At 42.7% G+C, this 26,612-nt stretch overlaps 1 pseudogene; it reads left to right on the top strand.

The window, feature by feature from the left end:
* The first annotated feature begins 1,852 nt into the window (after positions 1-1,852).
* On the top strand, positions 1,853-25,882 carry LOC135525018 (plasmanylethanolamine desaturase 1-like; annotated as a pseudogene).
* The last annotated feature ends 730 nt before the right edge of the window (positions 25,883-26,612 follow it).

Genomic DNA, 26,612 nt, shown 5'->3' with positions numbered 1-26,612 from the left:
GAAGTGGCTTGTGGATCTGTGTACCCACATCCATACCCCTAGCCTTTTGGGGGCCCTAAGCGAAAATATTGTTGGCCGCTAGACTAACTTACCAATCGTAAAGCATGTAGCTGACATGGTTAATTGAGTGACTGTCAGTGACTGTCATAACAAGAGAAAAAACGCTGATGCACAACCACATTTCAAAACTTCACCTTGTGTATTATATTATTGTAACTCTCAACATTAAATTGAGACCACAACTGAGTTTTCGTTTTTTTGGTGTGAAAAAGGGGGTAGCGGGCCACAAGTTGCCCATCCCTGATTTAGGCCATTTTTTGTCACTTTGTCAGAATTAGCCAACAGAAAGTTATCGCTATCATGTTGTCCGTTTTGTTCATTAAACCTAGATGAGAAATTGAGATATTGAAATTAAGGAAACGATGTATAATTTGTAACATTACATTTCAACAATTCTGCATGAGAAAGCCAGATGCTGAGGAGAGGAATCGTCAGTGTAATTAAGGATACGGGAAAGAAGAATAGTCTACTAACCATTCCAACCAGCTCCGGTTTAAAAATGTGGCTAAAATGTAATTGAATAAGCTATGTAAAGAAATAGAGACTATACAGTGTCATATTTTAATCATTGACGTTTCTGAAATAGCAACAGGTCTTGTTTTTGTCCTGCGCTGTTGGATCTGTGCCAGCGGGCGAGAGCGCGTCAATGGCATCGCACCACAGCGTGTATCAGCTCAAACCATGACACACTGTTGCGCCAGGACGTTAGGGATCCTCAATATTTTACAGCAGCATTTTCAAAGTGTTAGAGGACAGGAAAGTGTGAGATCTAGACACTCAGAGGCGTTCGCTCTGATGCCAAGTATTTATGGCGGTGGTTTTGTCATTCTCAGAGGAAAGACATATTTGTTCTACCTATTTAAGCAGTTTCCATGAACAATATTAGCTATTGTTGCCCATGGAGAAAATAAATTGCATTTTTGTAGAGGTTTTGGATAAATACTGAAAATATGTTCTGTAGTAAACACAGGCTTAGGACATGTTATACGTTTTGATCTATGAGATATCAGCTAATTTCACTTTTGGTGAATTTTGAAGCATGTAATAATAAAAAACACATGAAACACATTGAGCCTTCATAATTCATAAAGGTCATATTAACTGACTGATATTATCTCATAGAACAAAACATATAAGATCTCGTAAGCCTGTGTTAACCTCAGACCTTATTTTCGGGGTTTATTCCAAAACCCTATTCATTCCCAATTCGTTTTTTCCCATAGGGATGGTTTAACAGACCAGAGGTAACTCATTTCCATGTTTTAGGTCTACAAGCTAACGAGTTCTATAAGGAGCCCTTCACATTGTTACAACATTTGAGAGGCGCAAGGCGATGCAGTATGGAGCTTGATTTGGCCACTGCAAGCCTCCAGAGGCTCCGCAATTGAGTCACACCCTCTGTACAGAACCTCCGGACCACATTGCCAGATCAAGCATAAATTGGCTTTAAGAAAGGAGAGATTACAAAAACTAGTTTTAATAATTAGCAGAACATGAAAGCGCCACTCTAAAACTTGCCAGTTGTACGATATTTACATAAACACCATGCTGTTTGTTGTCTTTGAAGAATGAAATAAACAGTTGGATCAATCTGACGAAAGGAAAGCAGTAGCTGCCATTGTATAGTTCTGTGTGTCAGAGGCGTAGTTCCGGGTTTTATTGGTTAGCTCCGGTGCCGAAAGCATCACTCAACCACACTGACATAAACATTCACTAGTAATCAAATAACTGCCATTGTTTAAAAAAACTAAACAAAAAACATGATTTAAGCATTTTAGTTGAAACCGGGGGAATGGAAGGGAGGATTGAGTTGGAAGCAGCAGTACTACTGTCAAAGAGAGAGATCCAACATCGGTCTATGGAAGAAGAGGATCCTAACGGGATTGAGCACGGCGTGGCTGCCCGCAGCATGGCGTCTCGCTGGGGACCGCAGCACGCCCCGGGGCCCAACAACTTGCCAAACTGTACTCTCCTGGTAAGACAATGTGCTGAGTAGACACTAAACCTCACTAAGATTAGGAATGTCACCCGACCACGTGCACCGAGCTACAGATTTTTTAAATTTATTTTTATTTAACCTTTATTTAACCAGATAGGCAAGTTGAGAACCAGTTCTCATTTGCAACTGCGACCTGGCCAAGCTAGTGAGGGAGATGTGAGTCTCTAGCTTCAGAGATTTTTGCAATTCGAATTCGTTCCAGTCATGGGCAGCAGAGAACTGGAAGGAAAGACGACCAAAGGAGGAATTGGCTTTGGGGGTGACCAGTGAGATATACCTGCTGGAGCGCGTGCTACGAGTGGGTGCTGCTATGGTGACCAGTGAGCTGAGATGTGAGCTGATGATGCACCGAAGCTGTAATAGGCAGGGAGGGATGACATAAACACTGGTTATTGTACAGATGAAGTAGCCTAGCCATAACAATGTTTAACTGTTGGGTGAAAGGGTAATATCTTTTTGTCATAGAAGGAAGAGACAGCCATTTCCCTGAGTGTGTTTGTCTATTGTCAGGCAATAAACAAAGTATTTTAGACATATGCTGCTGCTACTGACAAATATGATCAATTACTGTAAAAGTGTGTATAGATGGATGGAGTGATGAGTGCATGATTAATAAGTTAATGTAGTAATTAATGCAAGTTCTTTTTAATGGGGGATTGGAGATGGCCTTGCATTGTCTTTGGGCCAGATGTGAAGCTGGTTCTCAGTTTATAACTCATCTCTTACTCTGCTTAGTATAGAAATGTGAGACAGCATTACTGAGAGAGGGAAGTGGAAATCTATTAGTATGTGATATTAGACCACACATTGGCCTGGAAGTAACAAATACCCACATCTCAGTACCCTACATCATCGCAGGTCCTTTAATGGTCTCTGAGAGGTTACTACTGTATCCATCTGTAGTGTTAATGAACTGACAGGGTAGACTGATGTTATTGTTACAGCACAGTGATGAAAGGGACATGATCTTGTAAAACCAGAGTTGCATGTTTGACTCTTTGAGTCCATGATAATGAATAATTATTCTGAGGATTGTCCATACATTTAGGATCCAGAGATTTGGGCTCCAGGCTCCCAAGTGGCGCAGCACTCTAAGGCACCTCAGTGCTAGAGGAGTCACTACAGAACCTGGTTTGATTCCAAGAGGTATCACAACCAGCTGTGATTGGGAGTCCCATAGGGAAGCGCACAATTGGCTCAGCGTTGTCCGGGTTTGGCTGGGGTAGGCCATCATTATAAATAAGAATTTGTTCTTAACTGACTCGCCTAGTTAAATAAAAAATAAATAATAAATAATAAATCAATTATCCAAGTCACTAAATGGTTGGGTGGGTGAGTGAGCCATATACAGTGAGAGAGAGACTGGGACAGTAGTAGAAGGAGAAGAGGTATGTCAGCGGTTTTTGGTCCATAGCAGCAGACCTAGCAGATGTGTTGAGGTGTAGGCGAAGAGTGATCGGAATGAGAGGGCTGTGTTTGTGGACATGTTGAGGCTTAGCGACAGGAAGGGACTGATGATGCTTTGGTCGGCTCAATGGAGGCTAAGGCTCATTACAGCAACCCCAGGACAGGCAAACAGCTGGACGTATCTCTCTGCTATTTGTCTGTTTGACACGCACGGCTGACTGCTCTTTGAGCTTTTTATCCCACTTTACGGATTCTCCAGTAAGTAAACAGGATTTCCGTATCATTTCTGTTTTCCTGATTACTTTCTCCAGCCGTGTTGGTCTGGAAACAAGGGCACTGCCTTCATGTGTGTGTGTGTGTGTGTGTGTGTGTGTGTGTTCTCACATTATTCCTGGTCATTTCCATGTAAAAGGACCAATGAGCACCAACATGTCAAATTCATAGGAACATGACAAATTGGATGTCAAAAGAAAGCTAAGAGTCTATATTTTAATGAAAATTAGGGCATTTACATTTTTCACCAATCTTAAAAAATAGACCTATCAAATAGTTATAGTGGTTTTACTGATATCAAATTTATTGATGAATTATTAGGCGGTTAAAACTCGAAATTTCTTCAGAACCCACAGTTGGGTTCATATATTTGGACAGTACAGTAAAGAGGAGTATAGTTCAGTACAATAGAGTTTTTTTGTTTATTATTTATTACTCCTTTTTCTCCTCAATTGGTAGTTACAGTCTTGTCCCATCCGGATTTGGGAGAGGCTGAAGTCAAGAGCCATGCATCCTCTGAAACACAACCCCACCAAGCCACACTGCTTCTTGACACACTGTTTGCTTAACCAGGAAGCCAGCCACACCTTTCTGTGTCAGAGAAAACACTGTACAGCTGGTGACTGAAGCCAGTGTGCATGCACCTGGCCACCACAAGGAGTTGCTAGAGCATGATGGGACATGGACATCCCAGTTGGCCAAACCCTCCCCTAACCCAGACGACACTGGGCTAATTGTGCACCGCTTCATAAGTCTGCTGGTCACAGCCGGCTGCAACACAGCCCAGGATCAAACGCGGATCTGTAGTGACATCTCTGGCATCGATCAGTGCTTTAGACCGCTGCACCACTCGGGAGGCCCAGAAAAGCACACTAGATTTGAGTCAACTATAATGTACTATATTCTACTCTGTACTGCACTATTGTGAGGGAAACATGTGTTCACCTTATTTGTTGGATATCTAACAATTATTTACTTAACAAACAGTAAGATATTTCTGTCCTGCTAATGATGTGTTTTAAGGTCTCCACTCTTGCACTCCTGCAGCTAGTCTGGGTGTTGAGGACATGGGTTCCACTAGAAATAGCTTTAAGCTGACAATTGATTTGTGTTGGTGATAAAAACCTAAAAGCTAGCATTCTATGGACAAGATGTGGTGTGTGTGACTCGAGATAGAGAGAGCCTGGAAGAGTTGAGAACAATGCCTCATTGTCTCATCTTGGGATGAGGAAACTAAGCAAAATACCATCTGTGTAGACAACCAAGGTGGATTATGGGAAGGTTAGAAATAACTGACTAAGCAATCTTGGTATCAGCTATAGAAAAACTGTGCATTGTCAGTGAAGGCTAGACTCTCAGCCTAACAGTCAATCAAGACTGGTGGGCTGACGGTCTCATTATTTCAATGATTCATCGATATTAAATAAAGAGGATTGTTTGAAGAAAAGACCAAGTCTCTCTCAGTACTGAATTTCCACGACACTTTATTCTACATTACTGTACTGAAATGTACTGTTCTGTACTGTACACTACTGTACTGAACTCTGCTCTACCGTACTGTACTCTACTTTACTGTACTCTGCTGTACCGTACTGAACTCTACTCTACTGAGCTCTACTGTGCTGTAATTTGATGGCCAAACTTGTGAAACGTAGACGTCTATGATTGGTTCAGATTTGGTCCGGACCAAATACATTTGGTCTTGTTTGGGGGCAGAGCTCTCATAACAGTGTAAGCACTATCTAAGCTATATGGAATTGTTTTAAGAAGGTCATACCAAGGATAATTCTATTTGATTTTGACCTCTTGAAGTATGAAAAAAAATATATAAAAAAAAATATTTTGAGCCTTACTGCTATTAGCCCATACAAATGCATTGAATAACAGATTCACTACATAGAACAACAGATAGTCCCCCCAAAACTCTAAGAAAGTTTGTTCTGAAGTGTCTGTCCTACACAAAATATACATAATTATGTGGACTCTTGAGCAGTAAAAAAACGCGTTCTCTGGAGTGATGAATCATTGTCACGCCTTGGTCTTAGTATTTTGTGTTTTCGTTAATTAGTTGGTCAGGCCAGGGTGTGACATGGGTTTATGTTGTTGTATTTCGTAGTGGGGTTTTTTAGTTATTGGGATTGCGGCTGAGTAGGGGTGTTGCATAGGTTTGGCTGCCTGAGGCGGTTCTCAATCAGAGTCAGGTGATTCTCGTTGTCTCTGATTGGGAACCGTATTTAGGTAGCCTGGGTTTCACTTTGTATTTCATGGGTGATTGTTCCTGTCTCTGTGTAGTTTCACCAGATATGCTGTAATTAGGTTTCACGTTCCGTTTTGTTGTTATTTATTTATATCAGTTATTTCATGTACCGCGATTCATTTGTTTCATTAAAATACATGAGTAACCAACACGCTGCATTTCGGTCCGACTCTCATTCAACAAACGAAGAACGCCGTTACAATCATGCTTCACCATCTGGCAGTCCGAAGGACGAATCTGGGTTTGGTGGATGCCAGGAGAAAGCTACCTGCCTGATTGCATAGTGCCAAATGTTAAGTTTGGTGGAAGAGGAATAATGGTCTGGGGCTGTTTTTCATGGTTCGGGCTAGGCCCCTTAGTTCCAGTGAAGGGAAATCTTAACGCTACAGCATACAATGACATTCTAGATGATTCTGTGCTTACAACTTCCTGGCAACAGTTTGGGAAGGCTTTTTCCTGTTTCAGCATGACAATGCACTAAACGAGGCCCATACAGTAATGGTTTGTCGAGATCAGTGTGGAAAGACTTGACTGACCAGCGCAGAGCCCTGACCTCAACCTCATCGAACACCTTTGGGATGAATTGGAATACCAACTGCGAGCCAGGCCTAATCACCCAACATCAGTGCCTGACCTCACTAATGCTCTTGTGGATGAATGGAAGTGAGTCCCCACAGCAATGTTCCAACATCTAGTGGAAAGCCTTCCCAGAAGAGTAGAGGCTGTTATAGCAGCAAAGGGGGTACCAACTACATACTAATGCCCTTGATTGTGGAATGAGATGTTCAATGAGTAGCAGTCCACATACTTTTGGTCATGCAGTGTATATCTGAGCGATATAAGACAGATCAGGAATCCATTTTGTCAACAGCATTTTTTACATTTATGCTGAACAAAAATATAAACACAACATGCAACAATTTCAAAGTTTTTACTGAGTTAAAGTTCATAGATGGAAATCAGTAAATTGATGTCAACTCATTAGACGTCAACTCACTATCTGTTGTTCGATGTTGTGGATCTGTTATTCAAAGCATTTGTATGGGCTAATAGCAGTAAGGCCCAAAATATTTCTTTAGATATTTTTTTCATTCTATGGTTTTCACATGATTGGGGATACAGATATGCATCTGTCGGTCACAGATACCTTTAAAAAAAAATGGTAGCCACGTGTACAGTGTTTCCTCTGACACATTGGTGTGGCTGGCTTCCAGGGTTAAGAGGGCAGTGCGGCTTGGTTGGGTTGTGTTGTGTTTCGGGGGACAAATGGCTCTTGACATTCGCCTCTCCCAAAATCCATACAGGAGCGGTGAGACAACACTGTAACTACCAATTGGATACCATGAAATTGGGGAGAAAACGGGGTAAACAAAAAAAGACACATTTTTATTCTAATTAGATTCAGGGTTAAATCCACTTCACTTACTGTAGTTCAATAACCAAAATAGATGTTTTTAACCTCAAGGTGTCATGTTATAGCTGATGCCCCATTCTTTCTGCAGACATCACTGAATCTTAATTCAGAGCAGATATTTTAGAGAGTTTTGGGAAAAATTGGACATATAAAACTGAGGGAGATTTTACTGAAATTCTGCCGCTAGCATGGAATTGCACTCCTCAAGATCTAGTTTCCCTGTAAGTGGTCTAGACTGTGATAGTAAGCTTTTCCCTTGTCCACGTCCTGTTCCTGTGACTCACTTCTTCAACTTCTTGCATTTATAGATACTAAAGGTGTTGACTGACCAACTAGCCACTGCACATAGTTCACACGGGCTCCCGAGTGGCGCAGCAGTCTAACGCACTGCATTTCAGTGCTAGAGGCATCACTACAGACCCTAGTTCAGCACTGCATTTCATTGCTAGAGGCATCACTACAGACCCTGTTTCAATCCCAGGCTGTATCACAACTGGCCGGGATCAGAAGTCCCATAGGGCGGCGCACAATTGGCTCAGCGTTGTCTGTGTTTTTTTTAAATTTATTTTACCTTTATTTAACCTTTATTTAACTAGGCAAGTCAGTTAAGAACAAATTCTTATTTTCAATGACAGCCTAGGAACAGTGGGTTAACTGCCTGTTCAGGGGCAGAACAACAGATTTGTACCTTGTCAGCTCGGGGATTTGAACTTGCAACCTTCTGGTTACAAGTTCAACGCTCTAACCACTAGGCTACCCTGCCGCCCTGCCATTAGGGGAGGGTTTGGCCGGGGTAGGCCGTCATTGTAAAATAAGAATTCGTTTTTGCCTAGTTAAATAAAGGTTCAATAAAAAAAGGACAAAATAAAGTAGGTTAGATAGAAGGCTGTTCTGCAATTACACAATGGATTGAGTCAGGTTCACATCATTAACCCAATGAGTCCCACCGTAACAGTGATGGCTTTTGGACTTCGAACCCCTTTGAACCATAATGTGTTTGAGCTACAGACTTCTGGGTGGTACCATTGGATTCGTCTATTCCTTCTGCATCCGTAGATTAGTCTGGGTGATTAACTGGGGCTGAGCTAGATCGGTGCTTGTGAGACGAGGGCAAGTTTTTTTTATACAAAAAGCTACAAACTATTAAAAGCTATCTATTAAAAAGCCGAGACGCATTTTTTGCTCTATGACGCTCACAAGCTACACAAGAGTCGTTAGGTAAAGGGTTGTTCTACATAGAAGATCACAGGAAACATCACAATACTATAATAAGCTTACATAGTTGCTGTCACAAACTCCAAACTCCACACAGTTGTCCCTGACTAGTTGGATATTAATTTCGCACTAACCATTTCTGTACTTAGAGCGTTCATATACGTTCATTTTGATCAGGTTCGTGCTTTGGTGGACCTTCTTTTCTTTTTGACATTTGTCAATAAAACTCATGAATGCAACTGTTTATGTCAAATAGTTTTGTGTTCTACTTGTATCCCTGGTTGTCCTGAAAAGACAATGGAATATCTGAAAACTTCATTGTGAGGCTAAATATAAGGGATGGACATGTGGATAAACGAAAGCCAGATAAATGAAAAGCAGATGATTACTGGGGTTAAGACAGCTGTTCGTTCTGGGATTACTAACACAGCCCCACTCATGAGTGGGTATCACCAGGTTTTATTGAGTCATCCACTCATGTAGATTGTGTATATTTAGTGTTAAATTATGTCAAACAGACACTCAACACATTGAGACAAATGTCTTGTTTTATGTATACCTACCTAGTCTTATTGTCACACCCTGACCATAGTTTACTTTGTATATTTCTATGTTTTGGTTGGTCAGGGTGTGATCTGAGTGGGCATTCTATGTTGGATGTCTTGTTTGTCTATTTCTGTGTTTGGCCTGATATGGTTCTCAATCAGGGGAGCGTGTTAGTCGTTGTCTCTGATTGGGAACCATATTTAGGTAGCCTGGGTTTCACTGTGTGTTTGTGGGTGATTGTTCCTGTCTCTGTGTTTTGCACCAGATAGGGCTGTTTTCGGTCGTTTGTTATTTTGTTAGTTTAATCGTGTATCGTTTTCTTATTAAAATAAAATGAATAACAACCACGCTGCATTTTGGTCCGCTCCTCCTTCACCAGACAAAAGCCGTGACACTTATCCCTCACATGTTTTAATGTAACAGACAGTTAGAAGCACAGCTTGTTAGATGAACACGTTAAGTACAGTAACTACGTAGCTATCACTGAACTGACCTTCTGTAAAGGTGAGGACATCTCATATCATCTTACTGTCCTGTAGCTCAGCTTGTCAGCATGCAGTTGACCTCTGGACATTGGAGGAAGATCCAGCCTGAGACAGTGAAGAAAAGAAGTCTTATCATCAACTGACAATTTTCATAACAAGTCTGGTTTTGCCTTTGTTACCAAAACAACATCAGAAATGTCTCTCATCAAGGATTTATGAAGGTGACCTGAGGTGACTTGGATTCCATAAAGATAAAATACAAGAGCTCTTTCTACACTAGCAAAGAGCTCTATTAGCGAAGCACATGCACACTTATTATAAACCTTTATAAAAAAATACTCGGACCTAAGACTTATAGACAGCTGTGAGACTGAGAAAAAGAGCTGTGGAGGGTGAGGACAGAGAGTGTGTTATCCAGTGCCTCTCCATAGCTGGCACAGGGCCATGCGTTTGTGTTGCAGCTCAGGAGTCACAACTCACAGGCTGCTCTACGGCATTATACCAGACGCTGCCCTCCCACGTCAGTCTGACTGAACCTAACACCCTGCCAACCTGAATCACAGAACCTTACACTAGCCAAACCCCGCCCAGTAATACAGAACCTTACACTTGCCCAACCCAACCCATCCCAGGAATACAGAACCTTAAACTAGCCCAACCCAAACCAGCCCAGGAATACAGAACCTTACACTAGCCCAAGCAATACAGAATCTTACACTCAAACACCGGCCCATCCGAGAAACACAGAAATTTACAATGTTCTAGCTCAGCCCAGCAACACAGAACCTTAACATTGGCCTACTGTAGCACACCTCAATAGCAACACATAATTTAACACCGTCCTACCACAGCCCAGTTCAGCCCAGCATCACAGAACCTTACCCAGCCCAGCCATGTGGAACCGCAGACTGAATGAGGCAGAGCCCACTAGCCCAGTGCTGCCCCTATCTGTGAGCAGAGGTCATCCTCACCCGGAGCTCCTCCTTCCACCTCCATCACCTCCATTAGAGAGATGAACCTGCTTTACTCTGGCAGAGCTGCTGAATTATTGAAGCCCCTCACCAGACACACTCTGTCAGGCTGACCTCACCCCTGGTGTCGAATGGCTCTGGACTCCTGACCGCAAGGTCATGAAAGCGGATTTCAGTGCGCTGGCCGTGACTCACCCGAACTCTGTGTCTGACCCGGGTCGGCCTGGGCCAGCCCGGGCCTGTGGACCAACGGTTTCAGGCAGTCGGAAGAAGACAGGAGACATGCATTAAACAAGACCAGGCCATTTGTTAGAGGCTGCGTGCTACTGTAAACCTGACTACACTCGCATTCCTGCATGTGCACTGGCTGCTGTAAAAGCCAAGTAGACTTGTGGTGGGAGAGATAGAGAGAGGCCGAGAGACAGGAATATATAAGCAGAGAGAGAAAGAGAGAGAGAGAGAGAGAGAGAGAGAGAGGCAGAGAGAGAGAGAGAGAGAGAGGCAGAGAGAGAGAGAGAGACAGAGAGAGAGAGAGAGAGAGAGAGAGACAGAGAGAGAGAGAGAGAGAGAGGAGAGCAAAGAGGATAAGAAATAGGCTACCTGCCATTGCCCCTGCTGAGCTCCTCAATTATACACACACCAGGGCAGCTAAATACATTAGGCTGAATGCACAGTCGCAAACACACACACACACACACACACACACACACACACACACACACACACACACACACACACACACACACACACACACACACACACACACACACACACACACACACACACACACACACACACACACACACACAGGTTCTGCCAAATACATTAGGGCAAAGCCTGTTATTAATATTTGATAGAACTCTCCTTCGGTCCCCTGTATCGTCTGGTGACTTTGCTATAGTAAGGATGGAGGCAGTGGGAAACTGGTCTAATTACTGTTATTAAATAGAATATTTCCCTCCCCAGGAGTAACTCAATCAGTATGCAGCTGAACTTGGAAATGGGTTGGGAATGTTAGAATTTTTATAGCTCAGTCTACTCAGATAACTCATAGAATTGAGTTAATGTAAATGCAGTCTTAAAGACCTTCTCTATAGAGCTCATCGTTCAAGTGCACAGAGAGCAATAGAAAATTATTTTCAAATTCCTCTCATCCAGAGCCAAACGATCTGAAATTAGTATAGAGCACACTTTCCATCTAGCAATATGTATGTGCGTGCATCCGTGTGTGTGCGTGGGTGTGTGTACTGTGTGTGCTGTGTGTGTGGGTGTACTGTCTGTGTGTGTGTGTGTGTGTGTGTGTGTACTGTGTGTACTGTGTGTGTATGCATGTGTATTGTGTGTGTGTGTCTGTACTATGTGTGTGTGTGTTTGTACTGTCTGTGTTTGTGTCTGTGTGTGTGCTGTGTGTGTGCATGTGTATAGTGTGTGTATGTGTGTCTGTACTATGTGTGTGTGTGTGTACTGTCTGTGTGTGTGCGTGTGTACTGTGTGTGTCTGTGTACTGTGTGTGTGTACTGTCTGTGTTTGTGTGTGTATGTGTGTGTGTGTGTGTGTGTGCTACATTGTATTGTATCTCTCGGGCATCCTACTCATCTGCGGCCCTCATCAGGATCTGTCGACATCCCCCACACACCGCGGGATCTGTCCATCCTCCTTTCTCTCCATGTCCACTGGGGAAAGAGGATGGAGCCTGGAGCCAGGCCTAGATACCACTCACTTCGGGCTGTGTGTATGTGTGTGTGCGTGTGCACGTGTATGTTCGTTCATTGGTGTTTGTTTCATTCATTCGTTTCGTTCCATTGTGTTGGTGTGCAGTCATTGAATCTGTCTCATTTGGCCCATTCATTTCTTTGTTGCAGTTCTGTCCATGGGGTAATGTATGTATTAAGTTTGTCTGGCAGGATTGGATTCTCTGTGTTTGGTGCTTAGTGTGTGTATGTGGTGCTTAGTGTGTGTGTGTGTGCTTAGTGTGTGTGTGTGTGTGTGTGTGTGTGGTGTTGTGTGTTCGTGTGTGTGTGTGTGTGTGTGTGTGTTCGTGTGTGTGTGTGTGTGTGTGTTCATGTGTGTGTGTGTGTGTGTGTGTGTGTGTGTGTGTGTGTGTGTGTGTGTGTGTGTGTGTGTGTGTGTGTGTGTGTGTGTGTGTGTATGTGTGTGTGTGTGTGTGTATGTGGTGTGTTGTGTGTTCGTGTATGTGGTGTGTGTGTGTGTATGTGGTGTGTTGTGTGTCCGTGTATGTGGTGTGTGTGTGTGTGTATGTGGTGTGTTGTGTGTTCATGTATGTGGTGTGTGTGTGTGTTTCGTGTCCCAGGATCAGACATCCACTGAGAACAGATGAAAGGAACGAGGCCTGTGACTGATCTGTTGGTCCTGATCAGGGGAATTCTACCTCACTCTGTTTCTCTTTCTCTGCTTCTCTCAGTCTCTCCCACTCTAAGCATGTGACCCACTTTTACTACATCCCCCTCCACCCCTCCCAAAGTCCCATCTGAAGATAGGCCTACAGAGAACTGGCCAAGGGACAGAGAGACAGAGAGCAAGAAAGAATAGCAGAGAGGTGTCTGTTCATAAAGAGAATTATGCATCTATCTACACTATTGTATGTCTAATGTTTTAGTAATTACCATGAATAAATGTTTGTAATTGTATTGTGAATGTGTGTGTGCGAACTTGCGTGTGTGTGTGTGCGTGTGTGTCTGCATTTGTTTCTGTGTGTGTGTGCGTGTCTGTGTGTGTGTGTGTGTGGGAGAGATAGGGAGAGAGAGAGAGAGAGAATGATGCTGTCATGGTATGTTGGCACCACAGACTCTGTCTTTGTGCTGTGAAAGGCAGCCATTCTGGGTGTGAGTTAGTTTTTGTCTGTGACTCTGGAGGAGGTGAGAGGCTGTCTTTCAAAAGGACTCTGTTCTGAGAACACAAGGCCTCAGAGTTTGTGACAACACGGTCAGGCGAGAGGGAAGAAAATATCCTTTTGTCCAGACCAGATAGAGGCGGAATACTGGGCAAGCTTTGAAGTGCTGTACAGAAAGCATGCAAATCATGAATCTATTTACACAGGACTATGACTTACACAGGACAAGCAAGATGTTGACTACTTTGATAAGTAACTTGGGCTCTGCTCAATATTCACACAACGGCATAGTACATTCTTGCAGATTCACTGAAGACATCTGTACAGTAGACTAGGCCATGTACACGGAGGGCCTGTCATGGAAGAGGCAGATCACAACCACACTCAATTAGACCCACGTATCAGGAAGGATTCTATCAAACCTGGTTTCCTGGTTCATGTATCTCCCAAAACATAATTGCACAGAGATCCATGTCACAAGCTACTCATAGTGCAAGATTCCTTGAGTTGAGATGCTTCGAAATCCCTTCCTATGTCTGTGTGATGCGTCACTATGGCAGAGGAGATGGGGCCCGTTCTGCTGCTGCACTGTAAAGCGGAGCGGGAGGTAAACGGGTGAGATGGAGCGAGGGAGAGAGGAGAAGGCCATTAGCATTCACAGGGTGTTGTTTGGCGCTGGCGCCGTCCCTCTGCGCCGAATCAGGCGTCGTTGATTAATTTCAGCCTATTAGCACCCCCCCTTTCCTCATCTTCCGCCCCTCCCAGGTTAATTCCATGCTAGCGTGCAGAGTCGGGGGCTGCTGGTGTGAGCGATGGTAGAGGGGTTGCCAGGGAGCGTGTTGTTGTCAGGACTGTATTAATGAGCACACCACTCTGGTCCTATGGACAGGGGGACTGTGTTTCTGGCTGCGCGCAGTTGCTCTGTCGAGGCCTGGCCTAGTTTCTCCTCTCACCAGGGAGCAGGAGGATCCAAGGACTGACGCAGATCACCTGACAGCGGCCCCACTGCGCAACCCTGTGTGTGTGTGTGTGTGTGTGTGTGTGTGTGTGTGTGTGTGTGTGTGTGTGTGTGTGTGTGTGTGTGTGTGTGTGTGTGTGTGTGTGTGTGTGTGTGTGTGTGTGTGTGTGTGTGTGTGTAGTTAGGGTGTGTGTGATTGCTTGTGTTGATATGAAAGTGTGCTTGAGAGTGAAGTTTTGTGCAGTGAATCTCTGGTGTCTGTCTCTCCTGTGTTTTGACAGAGTGGTAGAAATGGTGTCACATTTAGTGTGGAGACAACAAAACGATGGTGTAACAGTTAACCTTGCTGTAAATGCTATGTCTAAACATAGTCTGAGGCCAAAGTTTGCGTTACATAAAGTTTTCATTGGTCACTGCAATCAAAGAGGTACTCAGTGATTTATGTTCTGTATTATTAGGTTACACCCCCCCCCCCTTGATAAAAGGTAGCATCTCTTACATTTTGAATCACATTCTGCAAGAATTACAGACCTTTGACAGGTTCTTGCACACAGAGGAATTTCGTTAGCATGTGTTTGTATCAGTGGCTAGTAAGAAGTGAAGCCAGACAGTCGCTAAGTGGTAGAGGCCTGTCAGTCTCTGAGGTCATTCCTCTGCAGGAGCCTCTGCTGCCCCACACCTGTCCTCCACAGCTGGCCACAGCACACCTGGCCTCGCTGCCATACAGAGCGTGCACACCTGGCCTCGCTGACATACAGAGCGGGCACACCTGGCCTCGCTGCCATACAGAGCGTGCACACCTGGCCTCGCTGCCATACAGAGCGTGCACACCTGGCCTCGCTGCCATACAGAGCGTGCACAACTGGCCTCGCTGCCATACAGAGCGTGCACACCTGGATGCTTCTCACTTGATTCATTTGTTTCATTTAAAGCAGCTCATAACAGCTAAGAGCACTCCAGTCTCCTCAATCAACACTACATGGCTAGGCTAGTACAGCGTAAACAGGTGCTGTGTGAGAGATGAGGGCGGCAGTACACAGGTGAAGGGTTGTGTGTGAACTCTCCTGTGATGATTGAGGACCAGTTCTATGTCTTATGAGAGGGAGGTGTATTGGAATGGTTGGTTAACTTGTTTTAGTTGGGCCTGAGAGACCCTATTAAAACTTTCATCAATACCCCGTAACCTCCTGGCACTCCAATCTACTCCTTTGGAAAAATCTAATGTCATTAAACTTTCAGATGGCTTGACTTCACTGTGGCACATGACGCCTTGCATCTGCAGAAAGGGAGATAGAAAGAAAAAACGAAGAAGAGCTGAATAGGGAGGAGAGAAAGAGATGTGGACAGAGAGACACAAAGGTTAAAAGAAGGAAAAGAAGGGAAATCAGAATTGAGAGGTAGAGTGAGAAGGAGAGATCAGGCTGGTCTCAGTGGATGTGGTGATGACGTACAGTACAGCACAGTACAGTAGTGGCTGGCTCTAACTTAAGCAGCTCCGCACCGCTCCGTAGCCTGCTGAATTATTCACTAGCCCTCTAATCGGCTCTGTGCCTGCAGGGGCAGAGTGGCGACACGGTGGTCCTCCCGCCCGCCCGCCCGCCCATGTCCGGCCCACCGTCTCTCTTTCATCTGTCACAGCTGAACTGTGAGTTTAGAGCTGTGTCAGCGGTGCTCCGCACATGAGGGGTCACGACCCCAGTCTCGGCATACACTTGTCTTCATCGAACCGATTACCACTTAACATTGTGGATGATGGTTCGCACACACACTGTGACGGACACCCACAGATGTGGCGGCGCCCCCAGCATTTGACCCAATGACCCTACAGAGCTGAGAGTGGACGTTCTCCTGGTACCAGGGCTGACCTCACTCTGCTCATTAACACAGAAGATCACAGGACGGGTTACTCTACAATCTCTTCAGAATGTGGTCCTCAGCACTATTGTACAGTACAGAGGAAAGTGCAAATGTACGGTAGCTTTATTACTTTACCTGTGTCTTTGTAACCGTGTGACTCATATTGTGTGATTTGCTGTTTTCCTCAGGTAAGCGACTGCAGGAGTGGATCAGTGTGGTTCTGTGAGTCTCTCTCTTCATTATCAACCTCTCCTTCCTCCTCCTCAACTTCACCACTGTGCAAATCTATCAAAATCATTTTTGTCGTCCGTAAGTTATCCTCAAACATTTTCAGTTAACTGTTTGTAATGACCTTGAAATAGTCTGAAGTTACAGGATGTCTCCCCCCCAAAAATCTGTCCGATGTAACGGTAAAAGATTTGTGTCTTCTGTTTCCTCCTCTCTTCCATGCTCCCCACTCCAGTAATGGGGATAGTGATGGCAGACTTTGCCTCTGGTATGGTGCACTGGGGAGCAGACACCTGGAGCTCTGTGGACATCCCGGTCTTTGGGAAGATAAGGGACAGAGTTCAGAGTTCAAGGTCCTTTCCAGACCTCAGACCCATCCTTTGACTCTTGAGAATTATTCTGAATGACTACATATCAGTCATATGAGGTATTGTTAGGCAAAACAGAGGCTAAACCTAATATCATCCCATTCCCCAATGAGTTCTATCACTGTCACACCCACACTGTCTGTACACCTCTGCATAGGACTGTGGCGGTCTTGGAATTTTGGATGGCGGTTATTTGTTTGTTATAATCCTTCTAATGGCATACTTTTGGTTTAAATCTTGTTTGCTTCAACACCTTGCTGAAACAAGGAGCAACAAAGTTTCATCGCGTTGTAAAGAGTCCATGTTACTGCGGAAACAGACTCAACTGCACATAACGTGTCATCTGTTTTGAATGCCCAGCCGCCCAGTCGTCAGTCAGCTGTTCGTTCCAAAAAAACAAAATGAGTTTTGTGTCCTCTTGTCTCTCCTTATATTGTCTGTTAAATGTAAACCAGGCTTACTTTAACCTTGCTGCTTTTGGGTAAAGTTTGTCTACCTGAACAAGAAGGACAATTTTAAAGTAGATAAATGAAGGCGGTTATTTTATTTCACGACGGTCTTCATCCATAACCGCGCCAGCGCTACTCTGTGGTTTTACAATCCACCACCCAGTACACCCAGTACACCCAGTACACCCACCATCCTGCTCCTGTGCTGAGCAGGCAACATCCAGCCACTCTCCCTCAGTCCTGTCCCACCTACATCCCAGTCGTGTGAAGGGCACAGCCATCCAGGGTTATTACCAATATAGTAGCACTGGGCTTTATTGGTCTGTAGTGGTTAATGCTCCCATGGCTACCCCAAGCAAAATGTCATTCTCTTCCCCAGGACATACCACTCCCTCACTGCCTGGACACCGTCAGCCAGCTCCACAGACACACCAGGTCACCACCAGGCCACATGACTTCTGTTATGCATAATATATCTGAAGTATGGTTCTTGACTCAGTATCTAACTCAATATTTGTTCTGCATTCAGACTTACAATTTCTATGACCCACGCACAGCTGTGTGGTGAAGCCAGGTGTAGTACTGAGAGAGTACCACATTAGACTACACATGGACCATAGTCACTAGGAATATCCAAAAATATTGTAAAATAATATACAGTACCAGTCAAAAGTTTGGACACACCTACATGTTCAAGGTTTTTTCTTTATTTTTTATAATTTTCTACATTGTAGAATAATAGTGAAGACGTGAAAACTGTGAAATAACACATTTGTTTTTCAACAGGACAATGACCCAACATACCTCCAGGCTGTGAAAGGGCTATTTCACCAAGAAGGAGAGTGATGGAGTGCTGCATCAGATGACCTGGCCTCCACAATCAACTGACCTCAACCCAGTTGAGATGGTTTGGGATGGGTTGGACCACAGAGTGAAGGAAAAGCAGCCAACAAGTGCTCAGCATATGTGGGAACTCCTTCAAGACTGTTGGAAAAGGATTGCAGGTGAAGCTGGTTGAGAGAATGCCAAGAGTGCAAAGCTGTCATCAAGGCAAAGGGTGGATACTTTTAAGAATCTCAAATCTCAAATATATTAAATTTGTTTAACACTTTTTTGGTTACTAAATGATTCCATATGTGTTTTTTCACAGTTTTCATGTCTTCACTATTATTCTGCAATGCAGAAAATAGTTTTAAAAAATAAAGAAAGTCTTGAATGAGTAGGTGTGTCCAAACTTTTGACTGGTACACCTGGATCATGGGTGTTGAAAGGGTTCACTGAAACAAAAAGGGATTGGGAAATAGCCCAAATGTTGGACAGCGGTCTACATGTTGGCGGCTGTATGTTATTGTACTGCAACAAATGCCTTGTGTTCTCCTGTGTAGGATATCCTTCATACATACCTGTGCCCTGGTGAGGGGGCCATTCTACTGTACCAGAGCAGCGTGCCTGCCCCCTGTGACTCCAGTCAAGGGGCCCAGGCCTGCTCTTCTTTCATCAGCAGCCTGTCTGGTCGGAGCTTCAGAGCGGCCCAGCCTGCCACCCGCTGTGCAGCAGTTACTGCTCTGACTCTGCAACATATCTGCAACTCGCTGTCAATCCTATTGCTGTCTTGCATAATTAGGATTTGCCACCTTGGGATGATTAGGCTTCAAAAAGAGCGGGGTAACTGACAGACATCTTGAAAGGAGTGTTTTAAGACCCTTAGCCAGCAGATTAAAGGATACACTAAGCGAATAGATACGCCATTTTGTACCGAGGTTCAAACAGAAGAAGTTCACTTGAGGGAGAATTATTATTGAGAGTAATTAGAGGAGAAAACTCGAATTGAACATCTTAAACCTGTTCAGTCCGTAGTCGAGGGTGAAGGGAGAGGAAATGTCCTTTCGATGGCGGGTTTGCCAGGACGATTGTAGATGTGATTCTTGATTAATGAAAGGCGGGCAAGGCAGGCCGTTAAACAATGTGGGATTAGTGTTGATGTGGCTGCAGTGTGCAGAGGAGTCCACACACCCGCTCTGTGTGCCATCTGGGGCTTAGTGCTCCTTTAATCTAGCTGACAGACCGGGAGAAGAGAACTAGAGGAACAGAAAGGAAGATAATTGTCTAAATATAAACAGATAGTTTCCCTTGCTCCAGCAGAGCATCTCCATGCGTCCTCAGATATACATGTGATTGAGTTCTTCCCACAAACACAGGATAATGACTTTTTACCGTCAGTGGCACGCTATGGTAATGTAGTGCCAAACGATTCCTCTTTTTATATGGGAAATAAATTACCTTCCTTGTGTATTTTCTCTTTGTGATTATGCGATTCTCTCGCTCTGTCCCTTTCATTTGTGACACCCGCGCCGTCACAGGCAGGTGTCTGTCTCAGCGCAGGCGGGTTGTGAATGACGAGCACCGCTGTTCCAAGGTTTATTATGATGCTGGATCAGAGCCGTGGGGCCGTGCGGTTTTATGGCAGGTTATCTATCTGTTCTTTAATGTGTTGTGTGATGGAGAGATTTCTCCTCTGGCTGTCATGTACGCTCCTCTATGGAGCCATGGATCATGAGTTAAACTGCAAGACCAACTCCAACCTCTCACCCTTTGGAGGTGGAACACATGTTATCATGCATGTCTTACTGCAGGGTTGAGACCTATGTAGAAAATACCATTCCCAACCATAGCACACCTGTGACCGACTAACATAATATATGTGTGTGTGTGTGTTCCTGAGGGGGAAGAGGTGCTGACGTGCCCTCTTCACAACTGTGTGGGTGTGCGTGGACCATGTTAATTCCTTAGGGATGTGGACACCGAGGAACTTGAAGCTCTCGATTCACTCCACTACAGCTCCATCGATGTGGATGTGGGCTTGCTGTAGTCCAAGGTGTTGGAGTTGTGTGCGGCCACCCAGTCGTGGGTAAACATGGTCTGCATAGCAGATGTGTTGTTGCATACCCTCAACACCTGGGGGCGGTTTGTCAGGAAGTTCAGAATCCAGTTACAGAGGTAGGTGTTCAGTCCCAGGTTCCTGAGCTACAGACCAGGTCAGAGATAGGTTGTAAATGTAAGTGAAGACACTTGCCAGCTGGTCAGCACCTGGTATTCCCTGGCACACGTCCTAGTATTCTGTCTGGCCCCGCGGCCTTGTGAATGTTAACCTGTTTAAAGTTTTTACTCACCCCGGAACAGCTGGTGCTCTCATGCATGGTTCAGTGTTGCTTTCCTTGAAGTGAGCATAGAAGACATTTAGCTTGTCTGGTAGGCTCGCAGCTGGGTTTCCCTCTGTAATCTGTGATAGTTTACAAGCTCTTCCATATCGTCGAGTGTCATTGATGCTTTCCTGATTTGATGGCACGTCAGATGTTGCAATGGGATTTTTCACAAGCATCCAGATTAATGTCCCTATCCTTGAAAGTGGCAGCTCTACACAGCTCTAACTCAGTGCGGATGTTGTCTGTAATCCATGGCTTCTGGTTGGTGTACTTACAGTCACAGTGGGGACGACTTTGTCATGCACTTCATAAACTACCTCCCCTCCTCTTCTACATTGTTTTATTTTTCTCCAGCCATTCATACATCCTTTCCGGGAAAACCACATTGACCCCACAGCCATCACGCGACACAACTTCATTGAGACCAATGGGAACAACTGCATGCTCACAATACTGCCTCTGGCACATATGGCCTACAAGTTCCTGATGTACCAGCGAGGTGAGAGAGGGGATAGACTCACACAAACACACACACACACATACACTCGTGAATTACAATCTGAACAAGGTCTCATCCATAAATGATGTGTGTGTGACAACGCGGAGAGGAGCTGTAGACAGAGAGACACGGGCACTCTTAGGCCATGACAGGGTGATGCATTTTACCAGAGACATGATGTCAGGGCTTCAGTGTGGCTCGGAGCAAACCAGAGATCACTGACCCTGTCATGAGTCATGTCACAGTAAGAGGAGACAGGGAGGAAGGGCAGCGAAGCCTGGCGGGGTGACGGTGACATCCACACCTGTCATGTCTGTTGCTCACTGAGGGTCAGGGGTTCAGGGTGAGAGTGGAGAGGGGAACATGGACATAGCGTGAGAGTGATGCCAAGCAGAAACCAGACTACAGCTATCTATGTTGTCTAGTCAATCTCACCAACACTGGTTCTCCAAAATACTGTATGCTGACAATGCTGTACTGTTTCATACTTGCAAGTGAATATCTTCAATAAAGTTGTTTTTTACTCACTGTCGTGAAGTGAATATGCTTCAGACATATACTGGAAAACATTGAAACTACCTTTGTCATTTACAATGAAAGTCACATTTATCTCTCTGAACAACAACTGCCTCTATTCCCTCTTTCTCTTTATCTATCTCTATCTTGCGCCCTTGTTCTCTCTCTTCATCTCTCTCTCCCCCCTTCTATTTCTCTCCCTAGCCTATTTCTTATCTAGCCTATTTCTTATCCTCTTTGCTCTCTCCTCTTTCTCTCTCTCTCTCTTTCTTTCTTTCTTCTCTCTCTCTCTCTCTCTCTCTCTCTCTCTCTCTCTCTCTCTCTCTCTCTCTCTCTCTCTCTCTCTCTCGGGAGTGCTTTGTGTTTGCGCTGGCAGTCTGTCACATTGACCAATCAGATCCATAAGTGGTCTCACTCCTACTTTGGTCTTCCCCGCTGGGTGATGCTGCTGCAGGACTGTCACCTGGTGTTACCCCAGAAACACCACCGCATCCACCATGTGTCCAATCACGAGACCTACTACTGCATCACAACAGGTACTATACGCTATGTATACGCTGATGTACCTCACTCACTGCTCTCACTTCAGGTACTATACACGACTCTATATATTATCTAAGAGGTACTATACACTACTCTATATATTCCCTAAGAGGTACTATACACTACTCTGTATATTACCAAAGAGGTACAATACACTACTATGTATATTACCTAAGAGGTATTATACACTACTCTGTATATTAACAAGAGGTATTATACACTACTCTGTATATTACCTAAGAAGTACTATACACTACCCTGAATATTACCTAAAAGGTATTATACACTACCCTGTATAGTACCTAAGAGGTACTATACACTATTCTGTATATTACATAAGAGGTACTATACACTACCCTGTATATTACCTAAGAGGTACTATACACTACTCTATATATTCCCTAAGAGGTACTATACACTACTCTGTATATTACCAAAGAGGTACAATACACTACTATGTATATTACCGAAGAGGTACTATACACTACTCTATATATTATCTAAGAGATATTATACACTACCCTGTAAACTACCTAAGAGGTACCATACACTACCCTGTATATTACCTAAGAGGTATTATACACTACCCTGTATATTACCTAAGAAGTACTATACACTATTCTGTATATTACATAAGAGGTACTATACACTACCCTGTATATTACCTAAGAGGTATTATACACTAATCTGTATATTACCAAAGAGGTACAATACACTACTATGTATATTACCGAAGAGGTACTATACACTACTCTATATATTATCTAAGAGGTATTATACACTACCCTGTATACTACCTAAGAGGTACCATACACTACCCTGTATATTACCTAAGAGGTATTATACACTACCCTGTATATTACCTAAGAAGTACTATACACTATTCTGTATATTACATAAGAGGTACTATACACTACCCTGTATATTACCTAAGAGGTATTATACACTAATCTGTATATTACCTAAGAGGTACCATACACTACCCTATATATTACCTAAGAGGTACTATACACTACTCTATATATTATCTAAGAGGTACTATACACTACCCTGTATATTAACAAAAAGATATTATACACTACTATGTATAGTACCTCAGAGGTACTATACACCACCCTGTATATTACCTAAGAGGTATTATACACTAATCTGTATATTACCAAAGAGGTACAATACACTACTATGTATATTACCGAAGAGGTACTATACACTACTCTATATATTATCTAAGAGGTATTATACACTACCCTGTATACTACCTAAGAGGTACCATACACTACCCTGTATATTACCTAAGAGGTATTATACACTACCCTGTATATTACCTAAGAAGTACTATACACTATTCTGTATATTACATAAGAGGTACTATACACTACCCTGTATATTACCTAAGAGGTATTATACACTAATCTGTATATTACCTAAGAGGTACCATACACTACCCTGTATATTACCTAAGAGGTACTATACACTACTCTATATATTATCTACGAGGTACTATACACTACTCTGTATATTACCTAAGTGGTTGTCACGCCCTGGTCGAAATATATTATGTTTATCTTCATTTATTTGGTCTTGCCAGGGTGTGACATGGGTTATTGTGGTGTGTTTTTGTCTTGGGGTTTTGTGGGGTGTCTAGCATAGTTTATGGCTGCCTGAGGCGGTTCTCAATCAGAGTCAGGTGATTATCGTTGTCTCTGATTGGGAACCATATTTAGGTAGCCATATTCTTGTTATATTCTTGTTAGTACTATAAACTACTCTATATATTACCTAAGAGGTATTATACACTACTCTATATATTACCTAAGAGGTACCATTCACTACCATGTATATTACCGAAGAGGTACCATACACTACCCTGTATATTATTTAAGAGGTACTATGAACTACTCTTTATATTACCTAAGAGGTACTATACACTACTCTATATATAATCTAAGAGGTATTATACACTACCCTGTATATTACCCAAGAGGTATTATACACTACCCTGTATATTATTTAAGAGGTACTATGAACTACTCTTTATATTACCTAAGAGGTACTATACACTACTCTATATATAATCTAAGAGGTATTATACACTACCCTGTATATTACCTAAGAGGTACTATACACTACTCTATATATTATCTAAGAGGTACTATACACTACCCTGTATATTACCTAAGAGATATTATACACTACCATGTATAGTATCTAAGAGGTACTATACACTACCCTGTATATTACCTAAGAGGTACTATACAATACTCTGTATATTACGAAAGAGGTATTATACAGTATCGTGTATATTACCTAAGATGTATTATACACTACCCTGTATATTACCTAAGAGGTACTATACACTAACCTGTATATTACCTAAGAGGTACTATACACTACGCTATATATTATCAAAGAGGTACTATACAATACTCTGTATATTACGAAAGAGGTATTATACAGTATCGTGTATATTACCTAAGATGTATTATACACTACCCTGTATATTACCTAAGAGGTACTATACACTAACCTGTATATTACCTAAGAGGTACTATACACTACTCTATATATTATCAAAGAGGTATTATACACTACCCTGTATATTATCTAATAGGTACTATACACTACTCTGTATTTTACCTAAGAGGTTTTATATTCTACCCTGTTTAATATTAAAGAGGTACTATAAACTACTCTATATATTTCCTAAGTGGTACTATACACTACCCTGTACATTACCTAAGAGGTGTTATACACTACCCTGTATATTACCTAAGAGGTACTGTACACTAACCTGTATATTACATAAGAGGTACTATACACTACTCTTTATATTACCTAAGAGGTATTGTACAGTATCATGTATATTACCTAAGAGGTATTATACACTACCCTGTATATTACCTAAGAGGTACTATACACTACTCTGTATATTACCAAAGAGGTATTATACAGTATCATGTATATTATCTTAGAGGTGTTATACAAGACTCTGTATATTACCTAAGAAGTACTATACACTATTCTGTATATTACCGAAGAGGTACTATACACTACCCTGTATATTACCTAAGAGGTATTATACACTACCCTGTATATTATTTTAGAGATACTATAAACTACTCTATATATTACCTAAGAGGTACCATACACTACCCTCTTTTTTCCCTAATAGGTACCATACACTACTCTATATATTATCTAAGAGGTACTATACACTACCCTGTATATTACCTAAGAAGTATTATACATTCCCTGTATATTACCTAAGAGGTTCTATACACTAACCTGTATATTACCTAAGATGTACTATATACTATTCTGTATATTACCGAAGAGGTATTATACAGTATCATGTATATTACCTAAGAGGTATTATACACTACCCTGTATATAACCTAAGAGGTAATATACACTATTCTATATATTACCTAAGAGGTATTATACACTACCCTGTATATTACCTAAGAGGTACTATATACTACTCTATATATTATCTTAGAGGTATTATACACTACCCTGTATATTATCTAAGAGGTATTATACACTACCCTGTATATTATCTAAGAGGTACTATACACTACTCTGTATATTACCTAAGAGGTTGTCACGCCCTGGTCGAAATAAATTATGTTTATCTTCATTTATTTGGTCAGGCCAGGGTGTGACATGGGTTATTGTGGTGTGTTTTTGTCTTGGGGTTTTGTGGGGTGTCTAGAATAGTTTATGACTGCCTGTGTTTTGTGTGTGATTGTTCCTGTCTCTGTGTTTGTAGTCACCAGATAGGCTGTATAGGTTTTCACGTTCCGTTTGTTGTTTTGTATCGTAAGTTTTTTCATGTCTCGTTCATTTTTTTCATTAAAGAACATGAGTAACCACCACGCTGCATTTTGGTCCGCTTCTCCTTCAACAGACGAACGCCGTTACAGAGGTATTATACACTACCCTGTATATTATTTAAGAGGTACTATAAACTGCTCTATATATTACCTAAGAGGTAATATACACTACCCTGTATATTACCTAAGAGGTATTATACACTACCCTGTATATTATTTAAGAGGTACTATAAACTGCTCTATATATTACCTAAGAGGTATTATACACTACTCTGTATATTACCTAAGAGGTATTATACACTAACCTGTATATTATCTAAGAGGTATTATACACTACCCTGTATATTATCTAATAGGTACTATACACCACTCTGTATATTACCTATGTAACGGTTTTCATGCGGTGAAAGAGAGTCGGACCAAAATGCAGCGTGTAGATTGCGATCCGTGTTTAATGAAAAAACGTAAACACGAATCAATACAAATACTACAAAACAAAAGAACGCAACGAAAACCGAAACAGCCTATACTAGTGTAAACTAACACAGATACAGGAACAAGGACACTAAGGACAATCACCCACGAAACACACAAAGAATATGGCTGCCTAAATATGGTTCCCAATCAGAGACAACGAAAATCACCTAACTCTGATTGAGAACCGCCTCAGGCAGCCA

This window comes from Oncorhynchus masou, chromosome 31 (genome assembly GCF_036934945.1).
Source record: "Oncorhynchus masou masou isolate Uvic2021 chromosome 31, UVic_Omas_1.1, whole genome shotgun sequence".
Lineage (NCBI taxonomy): Eukaryota > Metazoa > Chordata > Actinopteri > Salmoniformes > Salmonidae > Oncorhynchus > Oncorhynchus masou.
Note: the sequence above shows the minus strand (reverse complement) of the source record. Positions and strands in the feature narration are given on the sequence as shown.